The following is a 12584-nucleotide window of genomic DNA, read 5'->3' as shown; positions in this document are numbered from 1 at the left end:
CACAACACCCCCGTGTGGTCCAGCTGGTGATTCAGCAGTGTGGAGGAGCAGGTAATGACCTTCCCGTATTCGGGGCAGGAGAACGGCTTCTCCCCGGTGTGGATAGACTGGTGCCTCAGCAGGGCAGAGGAATTGCTCAAGGCCTTCCTGCACATAGAGCAACTGAACGACTTCTCCACCATTTGGACACACCAATGGGCCAGTAGGTCGGAGGAAAGAGCAATTCCCCTCCTGCACTCGGGGCACAAGAACGGCCTCTCAGTGTAGACCCACTGGTGACTCAGCAGGTGGGAAGAACTGCTGAAGACCATCTCACACTTGGGGCCGGAGAACAGCCTTCCCCGGTGTGGACCAACTGATCGTCAGCAGGAGAGAGAAATCACTGAAGGCCTTCCCACACTCAGGGCAGCAGAAGGGCCTCTTCCCCTCTGTGGACCCATTGGTGCTTCAGAACCCTTTCAAATTTCACAATATCCTTCTGATAGTAGGGAGACAAGAATTGCACACAATATTCTAAAAGTGGTCTCACCAATGTCCTGTACAGCCACAACATAACTTCCCAACTCCAATACTCAGTCAGAGGATTGGGAAAGCTTTCAAAACCCACAAAAAACAAACAGGAAAGAATGGAGGGAAAAACCGAATTTTTGAGAGTGAGCTTGGAAGCATCACTGAGAAATCGGCGGAATGGGTTTATTGGGGAGGCGTTCTCCTTAAATGCACGATATACGTATTTCTCTTGTGGTCTTCGTAGTTTCTCTGTGCTTCAGTGTGTAGTGGCTCGTTGAAATAATGTCCTGATGCAGCTTCGTTTGTGGGTGTTGGGATGATTGCTTCTGTGGTTAAGTATTTGGTTTGTGTGTGTTGTTTTTTTGTAGATGCAAGTTTGAAGTTCCCCATTGACTGTTCGCTCGACTGTGACATCTAAGATTGGCAGTTTATTGTTGTTCTCCTCTTTTTCAAACAAGGAGCCCCCCTCAGGCCATAGTCTCACTACTTGGAACACCAATGTACAGACTAGTCAAAGGCCTCCACTGAGGACTAAAACACCAAGTCGAAGATTCATGCCACTCCATTTACTCCATCCAAGAATTCCTGAACACCAAAGACACGAAGATAGAAGAGGATGGAATAATGTTGTCGTTTGCCATAACAGCCCTGTTCACATCCACTAACATCAACGTGACCAAAGAAAACTGAAGATACTACTGGAAGAACTAAAGACAAAAACACAGCACCAACTTCATCAGCAAAGATAGCACCGTCAACCTCGTGGAACTGTGCCTTACCACTTTATATTCAATAACAAGCCCTACAAACAAATCAACGAAATACCCATGAATCACTTCTGTCATCAAAAAATGAAACAAATTAGAGGAAACCTACAACACCATCAACAATCTCCTTACTGGCATAAAATTCACAAAAGAGGAGAACAACAACAAAGTGCCATTTCTAGATGTCACAACAGAACGAACACTCAATGGTAAATTCAAAACAGCCTCTACAGGAAAACAGCACACGCGAACCAAGTACTTAGCTACAAAAGTAACCACCCCTACACCTACAAACAAATCTGAACGAGGGCACTATTTCAAAGAACCACTACACACTGCAGCACCCAGTGACGACGAAGACCAATAAGTAACTCTACAGCGCATTAAAGGAGAATGGGCAGCCAAAAAAATACACTGCAAATTGTTTCCATGACCGGGAATCGAACCCGAGCCACAGTGGTGAAAGCGCCGAATCCGAACCACTAGACCACCACGGAGACGTTAGCGCAGTTTGACAGCTTTACTGAAAATTGCTTTCCTGCCCGGAAATCGAACCCGGGTCACGGTATTCAGAAGGCTTCCACCAAAGTCGTTTCTTGTCTCCATTGCTCCCGATGCGGTCTCCTCTACATTGGGGAGACTGGAGCCCCGTCGCAGCGTTTGAGGGAATATCTCCAGGACGCCCGCAATAATCAACCCCATCGCCCTGTGGCCCAACATTTCGACCACCCCTCCCACTCTGCCGGGGACATGCAGGACCTGGGCCTCCTCCATCGCCCCTCCCTCCCCACCCGATGTCTGGGGGAAGAACGCCCCAACTTCTGCCTCGGATACATTCAACCCCAGGACATCGATGTGGACTGCACCAGTTTCCTCATTTCCCCTCCCCACACCTTCCCTGAGTTCCAACCTTCCAGCTGAGCGCTGTCCTCAGGACCTGTCCTACCTGCCAATCTCCCTTCCCACCTAGCCGCTCCACCCTCCTCTCTGCCCTGTCACCTACGTCCCCAACCGCATTCACCTATTGTACTCTTTGCTACCTTTGGCCCAGCACCCCCCAATTTATCTCTCCACCCTGGAGGGGTCCTGCCTCGATTCCTGATGAAGGGCTTTTGCCCGAAACGTCGATTTTCCTGCTCCTCGGAAGCTGTCTGACCTGCTGTGCTTTTCCACTGGAAACTCTGGTTTCCAGCCTCTGCAGTCCTCACGTTTGCCTACCCAATAAACCCAGTGTGCCGATTTCACATCAACAAACTGACACAAGCAGACACAACTTCTACAGAAACCCGAGCCACATTACTTTACATTAAAGATATCTGTGAAATGATGTCCAGACAACTCAACCCTCTCAGCATCATGGTAGCCCACAAACCTACCAACACACTTAAACAGCGGCTAATGAACCTGAAATACCCGATACAAACAACCAGCAAACGAATGTTATTTACAAGATACCATACAAGGAAATATATACATGAACTCTGCCACACAGGTCTCTGTGGCAAGAAATGCTGGGATTAGATAAGGAAGATTTTTTCAGCCAAAACGAATCGGCACTGACTGGACAGCCATTTAAAATCAAGGCTGTCAGCACAGGATGGAAGACCCGAAGGGATGAACAGTTTTCTTATTTCCTGAAGACTTACAAATCTGAGACTTGGTTTTGGTGCTTGTTCCCTTTCCACTCCCAGGAGCCGCAGTGGTTGGGGCGGTGAGTTGGGGAAAGTGAAATGTGCCGGTGAGCAGCGTGTGGGGCTATTTCAGCTTCCTCTCCTCTGACAGCGCTGTGACATGACTCAGATGTTCTCAGGGACATTTACTGACGCGAGACAGTGAAAAGAGTCTCGTTCCTGCAGATCAGGAATTCAAACCGTATGCCAGCTTCAGGACAATGAGAAAGATTATTTGGGGTGTGTGAAGAAGCTTTGAGCTGCATTTCAAACAGGTAGGTGGAGTCAGATGCGTCATCCATTGCGCCCCTGTCACTGTGCGGATCTGGCGCCGCCATGCTGCAGAGTTCTGACGTTAACACGGACATGCGCAGCAATGGGAACATTCACAAGGTGAACAGCCAAAGATAATCACCGTCACTGCTTCCCTTCCATCGTCCCAACTTTGTGAAACAGTATCTTTCACTGGCAAATAAAACACCTTTGTCCTCAGGTGCCTGCTTAACTTCGATCACGACTTCACGCCCCACACTGTTCTATCTCATTTCCAAACTCTTGACTCATCGCCTCAATAGCAGCTCTGTGGGTATCTGCTTGTTACACCCTGACAGGCAGTGGGTTGCAGATTCCCACCAGTCCCAATGTGACTGAAATACTTCAACCCCTCCACTGATTTGCATCTTTTAAAAATCCTTGGAGCAATCTCGCTTTTCTTTCTGACGACATTTCTCAACTGTAGTCGGCAGTTCACACCTGCGTGGGGAAACCGCAATGGATTTCATGTCCATCGCATTCACCACTCGGCCCACCAATACAGAACCACACTGACAGCTTCATTTCCCAGGTCTCTCTGCCTGTGGAGCTGAGAAAGAGTGAATCATTGCAGAATTTGTTTGAATCCAATCACTTCTCAGGTTTCGAAAGGGATAAATATCTGCAAATGGCGAGTCTGGGTGTTTCATCCCGAAAGATGAAATGGACGTTCAGTTAAAACAAAAACAGAAATTGCAGGAACAATTCAGCAGGTCAGGCAGCATCTGTGGAAAGAGAATCAGAGACAACATTTCAGAACTCGTTTTTTTCCTCATCCAGGTACAGCCAAACCTGCTGAGTTTCTCCAGCAGTTTCGCTTTCTGTCTCGGATTCTCAGCATCCGCAGTCCTATACGTTAGAAATTCAATCAATTCAGAAACCCCTTTGTACTGCCTCAGTGGAAAAGATTTCCGTTTGGGAAACATTTTCTTGAAACCATTAAAAACGTGCACTTTCGCAGCCAAGAAAGCGGTAGGAGCGAGAACAAGAAACAGCCCGCCCCTGCGTGGTCTCGAACCACCAACCTTTCAATTATCAGCCGAACACGCTGACCAATTGCGCCACAGAGACTGGCCCCAGCACCTCTTCCACAGTGTCTTTGAGGAACCTACTAATCAATTCATAATTCAACCCGCCCCGCCCAAAATTACCATTGTCTTCTGTCAGTTTTACTTTTCCATAATAAAGCCTTGGACATTCATTATGGAGACATGGGGACAGCCTGATCCCACCATCTGCAGGCACATCCATGTCACGAGGAACGAGCTCTCCGACACCGGGGCCATCGCCCTCCGAGCCTTTCAGTGTTTTGCCTCTTCCCGAATTTTCTCAATGGCCCCGAGCCGAGAATGGGTTTGAATTCCTGATGTGCAGAGAATTCTTTCAATGTCTCGGGTCAGTTCATGTCCCGAGAATATCAGAGTCAATCAGCCTCTTAAACAAAGGGACGGTGTCTGGACTGTCTCTGCTCAGTCGGACAGTTCATCCTTCATTCTCCTCTAATTCCACTTCCCAAAGAGTTTCTAAAGATTCACAAAGCTGGAGACTGGGATTTATGTTTTACTTCCTGAACATTTTTCCACCTTCTAACTGACAATATTTTGCCAAAACCTCTTCCCCATTGTGACACATGCATCATGTCCAGGGATGAGGAATTTCCATTTTGTGGAGACATTCCCAAGGTTGGGAATGTTCTCTTTGGAGCAAAGAAGATTAACTGGAGATTTCCAGGGGCTGTTGGCAATGATGGGAGAAGAAGTGATGGGAATGGGCAGGTTAATGATCAGAAGAACCTATTGTCACTGACTAGGGTCAGTTACCAGAGGACAGGGATTGAAGTTCTTTAATGGAAAGCAGCATTTGTGTCGAGCAAACACAGCGAATACTGCAGAAAGCCAACGGGTCGAGCAGCATCTGTGGAAAGGTAAACAGAGCCGACGTTTTGAGTGTGCTCCGGTTTTTGTTCAGAACTCGAGTTTCCTGCATGGCAATAAATTCACGGACGTGAGAAAACATGGCTTTATTGCGACTGGTTTTGTGAAGTTTGAGCGATAATGCAACCAACAATAAGTCATTTACAATCTCCAGCTAAAAAAGCATAGTCAGCAGGTTCCCACCCTGGGAGGGGGAACACCAAAGGATGTCTAAGGCAGCAGCGTAAATGTTCGGTCACACCTAGAGGCCCCAACTTGTGGTCTCATATTTCTCGTGGAGTGGGGCCAACAGGCAAGGTCAGTATTGGGCTTGTCATGGCCGCGTCATAACCCCAACGTTTCCTGCTCCCCTGGATTTGATCAGGACAGAGGAGGCTGATGGGAGATCGAATTGAACTAAACACATTGATGAGAGACAGAGCGGCTGGGAAGGATCCATTCCCATGCGTAGAGAGATTAATAATCAGGACCGAAAATAAGGAGCCACTTCAAGAAATTTGGGGTTCATTCAGCAAAGCTAATGTAGAACTGTTCACAGAAAATTGTGATGAAAGTCTCTCGAGTTACTTTGATGAGAAGCGTTGATGATGCTAATACAATCGATAGGATGAACGTAGATTGGTCAATGTATTTGGTGACAGTTCTGTTCTAGCCCTGTGAGCGAAACCTGGATCTGAAGGAGTATAAGGGACATTAACAACATCGATCTGAAATTGGACACGTGACAAGGAACAGAGCCATCATTAACAGTTGGCTTTTGAACTGGAGAAGGTTTCTCGTGAAATTAGCTTGAGGCTTGAGGTATGCAAGGTCAAGATAATTTAGGTAAAACACGGAAACGCTATCCTCATTAGCAGAGAGTGAAAGGATTACAAGACACAAATTAAACATTTTCGAGAAGTGATACAGGGGACTGTGAAGATAAGTATTATAAACTGTGAACAGGAAAGTTCTGGAGCACAACACTTACATTCAAAGACCGAAAACATCCAGGTCCTGATTAATCAGATTGCATTGCGGTGCTTTTCTGCAAAACATCCACTTGCAATGTCCTACAAAAGAGTGACAAAACCCATCCCTGTCAGCCCAGGATAGAAAATCCGAAGGGATGAACGTTTGCTGATTTTCTGAAGACTCACAGAGCTTAGACTGGGTTTTGGTGATTGTTTCTTTTCCACTCCCAGTAGCCACAGTGGTTGAGGCGTTGAGTTGGGGAGAATAAAATGTGCCCGTGAGCAGCATGTGGGGCTATTTCAGCTTCCCCTCATCTGACTGCGCTGTGAGTTGACTCAGATGTTCTCAGGGACATTTACTGACGCGAGACAGTGAAAGGATTCTCATTCCCGCAGATCGGGAACTCAAACCGTATGCCGGCTTCAGGACAATGAGAAAGATTATTTGGGGTGTGTGAAGAAGCTGTGAGCTGCATTTCAAACAGGTAGGTGGAGTCAGATGCATCATCCATTGCGCCCCGGTCCTGTGCGTATCTCACGCCACCATGCTGCAGAGTTCTGACGTTAACACGGACATGCGCAGCAATGGGTTCATTCACAAGGTGAACAACCAAAGATAATCACCGTCACTGATTCCCTTCCACAGGCCCAACTTTGTGAAGCAGTATCTTTCACTGGCAAAGGAAACACCCTTGTCCTCAGGTGCCTGCTTCATTTCGATCACGATTTCAAGCACCTCACTGTTCTAGTCTCATTTCCAAACACTTTGCTCATAGCCTCAAAAGAAGCTCTGCGGGTATCTGCTTGTTCCACCCGAACAGGCAGTGGGTTGCAGATTCCCACCAGTCCCAATTTGAGTGAAATATTTTTCGCCCTCCACTTATTTGAATCTTAAAGAAGAAGCCGGGGAGCAAGCTCCCTTTCTTTTCGACGACATTTCTCATTTTGTACTGGGAAGGGTTCACACCTGCGTGGGGAAACCGCAATGGATTTCAAGTCCATCGCATTAACCACTCGGCCCACGAATACAGAACCACACTGACAGCTTGACTTCCCAGGTCATTCTGCCTGTGGAGCTGAGAAAGTGTGAATCATCGCAGAGTTTTTGAATCCAATCACTTCACAGTGATTCGAAAGGGTTAAATATCTGCACATGATGTTTGCAGATATTTAGGTGTTTCACCCCAAAAGATGAAATGAACTTTCAGTTAGAAATTGCAGGAGGAACTCAGCAGGTCCGGCAACATCTGTGGAAAGAGAATCAGAGGCAACATTTCAAAATTCTGTTTTCTCCGACAGGTACTGTCAAACCTGCCGAGTTTCTCTTTTGGTCTGGTCTTCTCGGCAGACGCAGTCCCTTCCGTTAGGCATTAATTCAATTCAGAAACCCCTTGGTGGAGAAGATTTCCGTTTGGGGAACATTTTCCTGACCCCATTAAAAGCGCACACCTTCGAAGTCAAAGAAAGGCAGCGAACACACCGCCCCTGGGTGGGCTCGAACCACCAACCTTTCGGTTAAGGGCCGAACGCGCTGACGAATTGCGCCACAGAGACAGTCACAGCCACAGGCTGCACCATCGCTTAATGATTTTATAAATCAGCCTCCCCGCCTAGAATTACAATTGTCGTCTATCTGTTTTACTTTTCCATAATCAAGCCTGGGAGATCTCTTGTGGAGATACTGGGGACAGTCTGCAGACACATCCATGTCACGAGGAACTAGCTTTCTTACTCCGGGGCCGTCGCCCTTCCAGCCTTTCAGTGTTTTGCCTGTTCTCGAGTTCTCTCATTGGCTCGCAGGGGAGAAGGGGTTTGAATTCCTGATGTGCAGGAACGACAAATCTTTCAATGTCTCAGATCAGTTCATGTGCCGAGAACATCAGAGTCAACCTCCCGGCCTCTTCAACAAGGGGACGGTGTCTGGACTGTCTCTGCTCAATCGGACCGGTCATCTTTCATTCTCCTCTAAATCCGCTTCCCAAAGTGTTTCTAAAGGTCAGTGTCAGTTAGGGATTTACTGACCCCAACCACTCCCTGTACGAAAGCATTCTTCCTAATGTCACTTTCGGTTCTTTTCCTCATGCCTTTAAAACTCTGCCGAATCGTTGCCGATCCTTTCAGGCGTGGGAACATTTTGACTACATTACTTTCTCTGTCTAGACTTCGCATGACTTGAAAAGTTTCAATCAGGCCAGGATTCAAACTTCCGTACTCCGAAGAGAGCTGTCCCAAATTTCCAATCGACCCTCATCGCTGACATCCCTCAAACACTGCACCACTCACGTCAACTTATTCAACGCTATCTCCAATCATTTCACTTCGCTGCTTTCTGTCCCATTGGTCCTCCAGGGAGCCCAACCCCGTTTTACGAAGGTGCTTTTTGAGAAAATTAAACAAGCACTTTCACGCGATTCACGAAACTCGGGCGCGTCCGGGATTTGAACCCGGGACCTCTCGCACGTCTGTGTCGACGAAGACCCAAAACGAGAGTCATACCCCGAGACCAACGAGCCACACGGTCGGGGCGCCGGCGTCCCTGCCCCCGCCCTACCGCTTGAACCAGCTGAGTCTTGCTCAGAGTAAAGTTCCAGTTGACATTGAACAGGCTGGGGCTGTTTTCTCTGGAACGTCGGAGGTTGGAGGGTGACTTTATGGAGGTTTACAAAATTATGAGGGGCATGGATAGGATAAGTAGGCAAAGTCTTTTCCCTGGGGTCGGGGAGTCAAGAACTAGAGGGCTTTAGAGTTTAGGGTGAGAGGGGAAAGATATAAAAGAGACCTAAGGGGCAACCTTTTCACACAGGGGGTGGATGGAATGGGCTGCCAGAGAAAGTGGCGGAGATTGGTACAATTGCAACATTTAAGAGGCGTTTGGATGGATATATGAATAGGAAGGGTTTGGAGGTATATGGGCCGGGTGCTGGCAGCTGGGATTAGATTGGGGTGGGATATCTGGTCGGCATGGACGGGTTGGACCGAAGGGTCTGTTTCCATGCTGTACATCTCTATGACTGTATGAACAGCTGCTTCTCATTCTGTCTCTCTGCTGCCGTTTGCCCGTCCCCAGGAACCGGGCCCTCTCTACTGGCAGAAAATTAAACCGTTTTCTTTCTCAACTTTTCTCTGACACCGGAGTGACCAGTGACAAGTATTGCCCTCCTCAACATAGGGCACAGAGAACAGGAGAAGACCCCGCAGACCTCCACGGGTGTGTCATCTCAACTCTGCATACTGGGCCTGTGTATCAATGTGAAATATTTACATCGAAGATTTTTGGGAAGCAGATGATACGGCGAGGTGCACAACAGTGCGCCGTTATACGGGAAAGCTGCTAACCTCGACATTGAGTGAATAGGGAAGATGGTTTCCCTTCTGGGTTATGCTCCCATCGCGCACCGGCAGACATATCGCCGACGAACAAATATTAACTCTGTCTAAATTGCCAAATTCTGTTTTTACGAACTGTGATTTCACTCAGAAGCACAATTTACCTGCTCCCTCCTGAATATCCTTCCAGGCTCGAACATACCTTTCAGGTGAAGCATCACTTTACCTGCACATTTGCCGCAACCTCGTCTACTGCATTCGCTGCTCACAGTGTCGTTTCCCCAACGGAGCACCAAGTACAAACTGGATGACTGCTTCGCAGAACATCTCGGTTCTGCCCGCAAAAAAAGGCCCTGAGCTTCTGCTTTCCTGCCACTTTAACACGCCACCATGTTCCCTGGCCAACATCTCTGTCTCAGGCTTACAGCAGTGTTCCAGCAAAGCTCAGCTCCAGATGGAAGAACAATGCCTCATATTCCACTTCAAAACCCTACAGCCCTCCGGTCTTCAAGATCGAGTTCCATGACTTTAGAGGGCCTGAAATCCCCCATGTCCTTGACCCCTCACACACACATCGCGACAGTATCGGTACGGGGCACTGAAAGACTCAGGATATTGTTTGAAAGGCAAAATGCTGAGCACAGTGCCATCACAATGGAAAGTCGCTCAAGGAGGCACTGAATAACAGCAGAGGATGGTTTACGATCCATCGACCTCTGGGTTATGGGCCCAGAACGCTCCCGCTGCGCCACTCTGCTCAGGTATAGACCCCTCACGGTCAACCAAATTAAAGCCTTTTCTTTCTACAGTTTTCTCTGACACCGGAGTGACCAGTGACAAGCATTGCCCTCCTCAACATAGGATACAAAGAACAGGAGACCCCTCAGAGCTTGTCATCTTAACTGTGCACATTGGGCCAGTATATCATTGTGAAATATTTATGTCAAAGCTTTTTTGGGAAGCGGATGTGAAGGCAAGGTTCAGAACAGAGCGCTGTTATACGGGAAAGCTACTGAAGACATCTTTGAATGAATAGGAGAGAATGGTTTCTCTTTTGGGTTACGGTCCCAAAACACACCCGTTGTGCCACTCTCCTGCATTGTTCGGCAGTTTTTCCAGAGAAGTATTCAGCTTTTCATCTGGCGTGTGGCATGGATGTGAGTGTGAGGGGTGTATCCATGTTTGTCTGAGAGACAGCCTGTCTATCAGAGAGGGTCCGCACGACTGTGTGAGTACTTGAGAGAGTGTGCGTGTGTGTGTGTGCATTCTGTAGCTGGGTCTCCTGTCGTGAGACATGAATCCAAGGTCTCAGCTGAGGTCATTCTCGTGTGTTCCAAACTTGTTATCAGCCTCTGCTCGGCCACTAGAAATGATTAAGCAGTTCAGCAGTTTCACAACACACACTGGAGAGGGGAAGGTGAAGGGCTTATGTCTGAAACGTAGATTCTCCTGCTCCTTGGATGCTGCCTGGCCTGCTGTGCTTTTTCAACACCACACTCTCGACTCTGATCTCCAGCAACTGCAGTTCTCACTTTCTCCTCAGGGGCGAGGTAGGACTTGTCTTTTATTCACTCATTCAATCTTACAGCCTGTCCTTGGTTGTGGCCTAACTGTGCATATCTCAATGCAAGTTTCAGAAAGATTTCTACAGCTTTTGTTTTTAAAAAGAACATTCTTCCAGACTTTAACAACGTTTCTGAATATATGATTTTAGCTTTTCTCAATTTTGAAATTAGTCATTCCTCGCACACCCTGTTTGCCAGGTAGAATCGTCACCACCTTAAAAGGGCATGATACAGCGATCAAAGAGGGCTGAGGCACCAGAAAGGACGGGGAGGGGCGCTGGTGGAGGTGGAGAAGGGAGAGAAATGGAGAGGGGGCAGAGGTTGGGGGATAGAGAAGTACTGGGGTTCAGAGGGTTATGGGGAGAGAATGGGAGTGCAATGTGAGGAGAGGGAATGGGCAGGGGGCAGTGGGCGGGGAGAAAATGAACGGGGCGGCTGAGTGTGAAGAGAGAGACAGCACAAGCCTACCTTCTCCAGAACTGGTATCAATGTCCCACGAACGAACCCACTCCTCCCACAGCAGACTTGGGGCAATCATTTCTCAATATACACGTGGCTAAGGCAGTGAAATCATATCATCCCGACAGGCCATTCACACCGACCTTCCCAACAGCATCCCATCCAGACCCACTCGATTATGCTACAGCTCTGCAATTTCACATAGCTATTTCCTGATGGAGGGTTTTGCCGGAAACGTCGATTCTCCTGCTCCTCGCACGCTGCCTGACCTGCTGTGCTTTTCCAGCACCACACTCTCGACCCTAATCTCCAGCATCTGCAGTCGTCACTTTCGCCCTGTAGGGGGTGAATGTTCTATGCCGAGTCTTTTGAATCTCTTCAAATCTTTCCTCTTCAACCTAAACCTATACCCTCTAGTTTTGGAATACCTCTACCCTGAGGTAAAGGCAGGAACGTTGAGAAGCCAGACAAAATGCAAAAGTAACAAAACGTGAAGGCACAGGGGAAAAAAACATTTCGGCAAAAAAAAATGGCGTTGGCATTTTTCTCTCGTATTCGCATTTGGACACTTAAAATTTGTCATGATCTGGAGGTGCCCGTGTTGGATTGGGGTGTACAAAGTTAAAAGTCACACAACACCAGGTTACAGTCCAATCGGCTTGTTCAGAAACACTTAGCTTTCGGAGCGCTGCTCCTTCATCAGGCGGTTGTGGAGTATAAGATCAGAAGGTCATAAATTCTGTGTTACCATGTTATTCTCCACAACCACCTGATGAAGGGGCAGCGCTCCAAAAACCCGTGCTTCCAAATAAGCCTGTTGGACTATAACCAGGTGTTTTGTGAATTTAACTTTAAAATTTGTCAGGAACACCAGCATCGTGACATACTGAGCATGCTCCGCGGTGTCAGTAAGCATGCGCATGTCCGCCGGTGTCAGCAAAGTACTGCGCATCCTCCTGGGTGTCCGCAGAAAAGGCGCACGAGCTTCTTTCCATGGACCAATGGAGAACCTTGGAGGATCCGAAGGAGTCTGGTCCTCCTGCCAATCAGAATCGGCCGTTGTCGAAATGCGGAAGTTGGACCGTGA

General features: G+C 48.0%; 1 non-coding gene across 1 annotated transcript; it reads right to left on the bottom strand.

Moving 5' to 3' along the window:
- Positions 1–7626: 7626 nt before the first annotated feature.
- Positions 7627–7700, bottom strand: trnak-cuu (transfer RNA lysine (anticodon CUU)). The gene has a single exon. It is a non-coding gene; the product is annotated as a tRNA-Lys (tRNA).
- Positions 7701–12584: the final 4884 nt, after the last annotated feature.

Source organism: Chiloscyllium punctatum, chromosome 36 (assembly GCF_047496795.1).
Source record: "Chiloscyllium punctatum isolate Juve2018m chromosome 36, sChiPun1.3, whole genome shotgun sequence".
Classification (NCBI taxonomy): Eukaryota; Metazoa; Chordata; class Chondrichthyes; order Orectolobiformes; family Hemiscylliidae; genus Chiloscyllium; species Chiloscyllium punctatum.
Note: the sequence above shows the minus strand (reverse complement) of the source record. Positions and strands in the feature narration are given on the sequence as shown.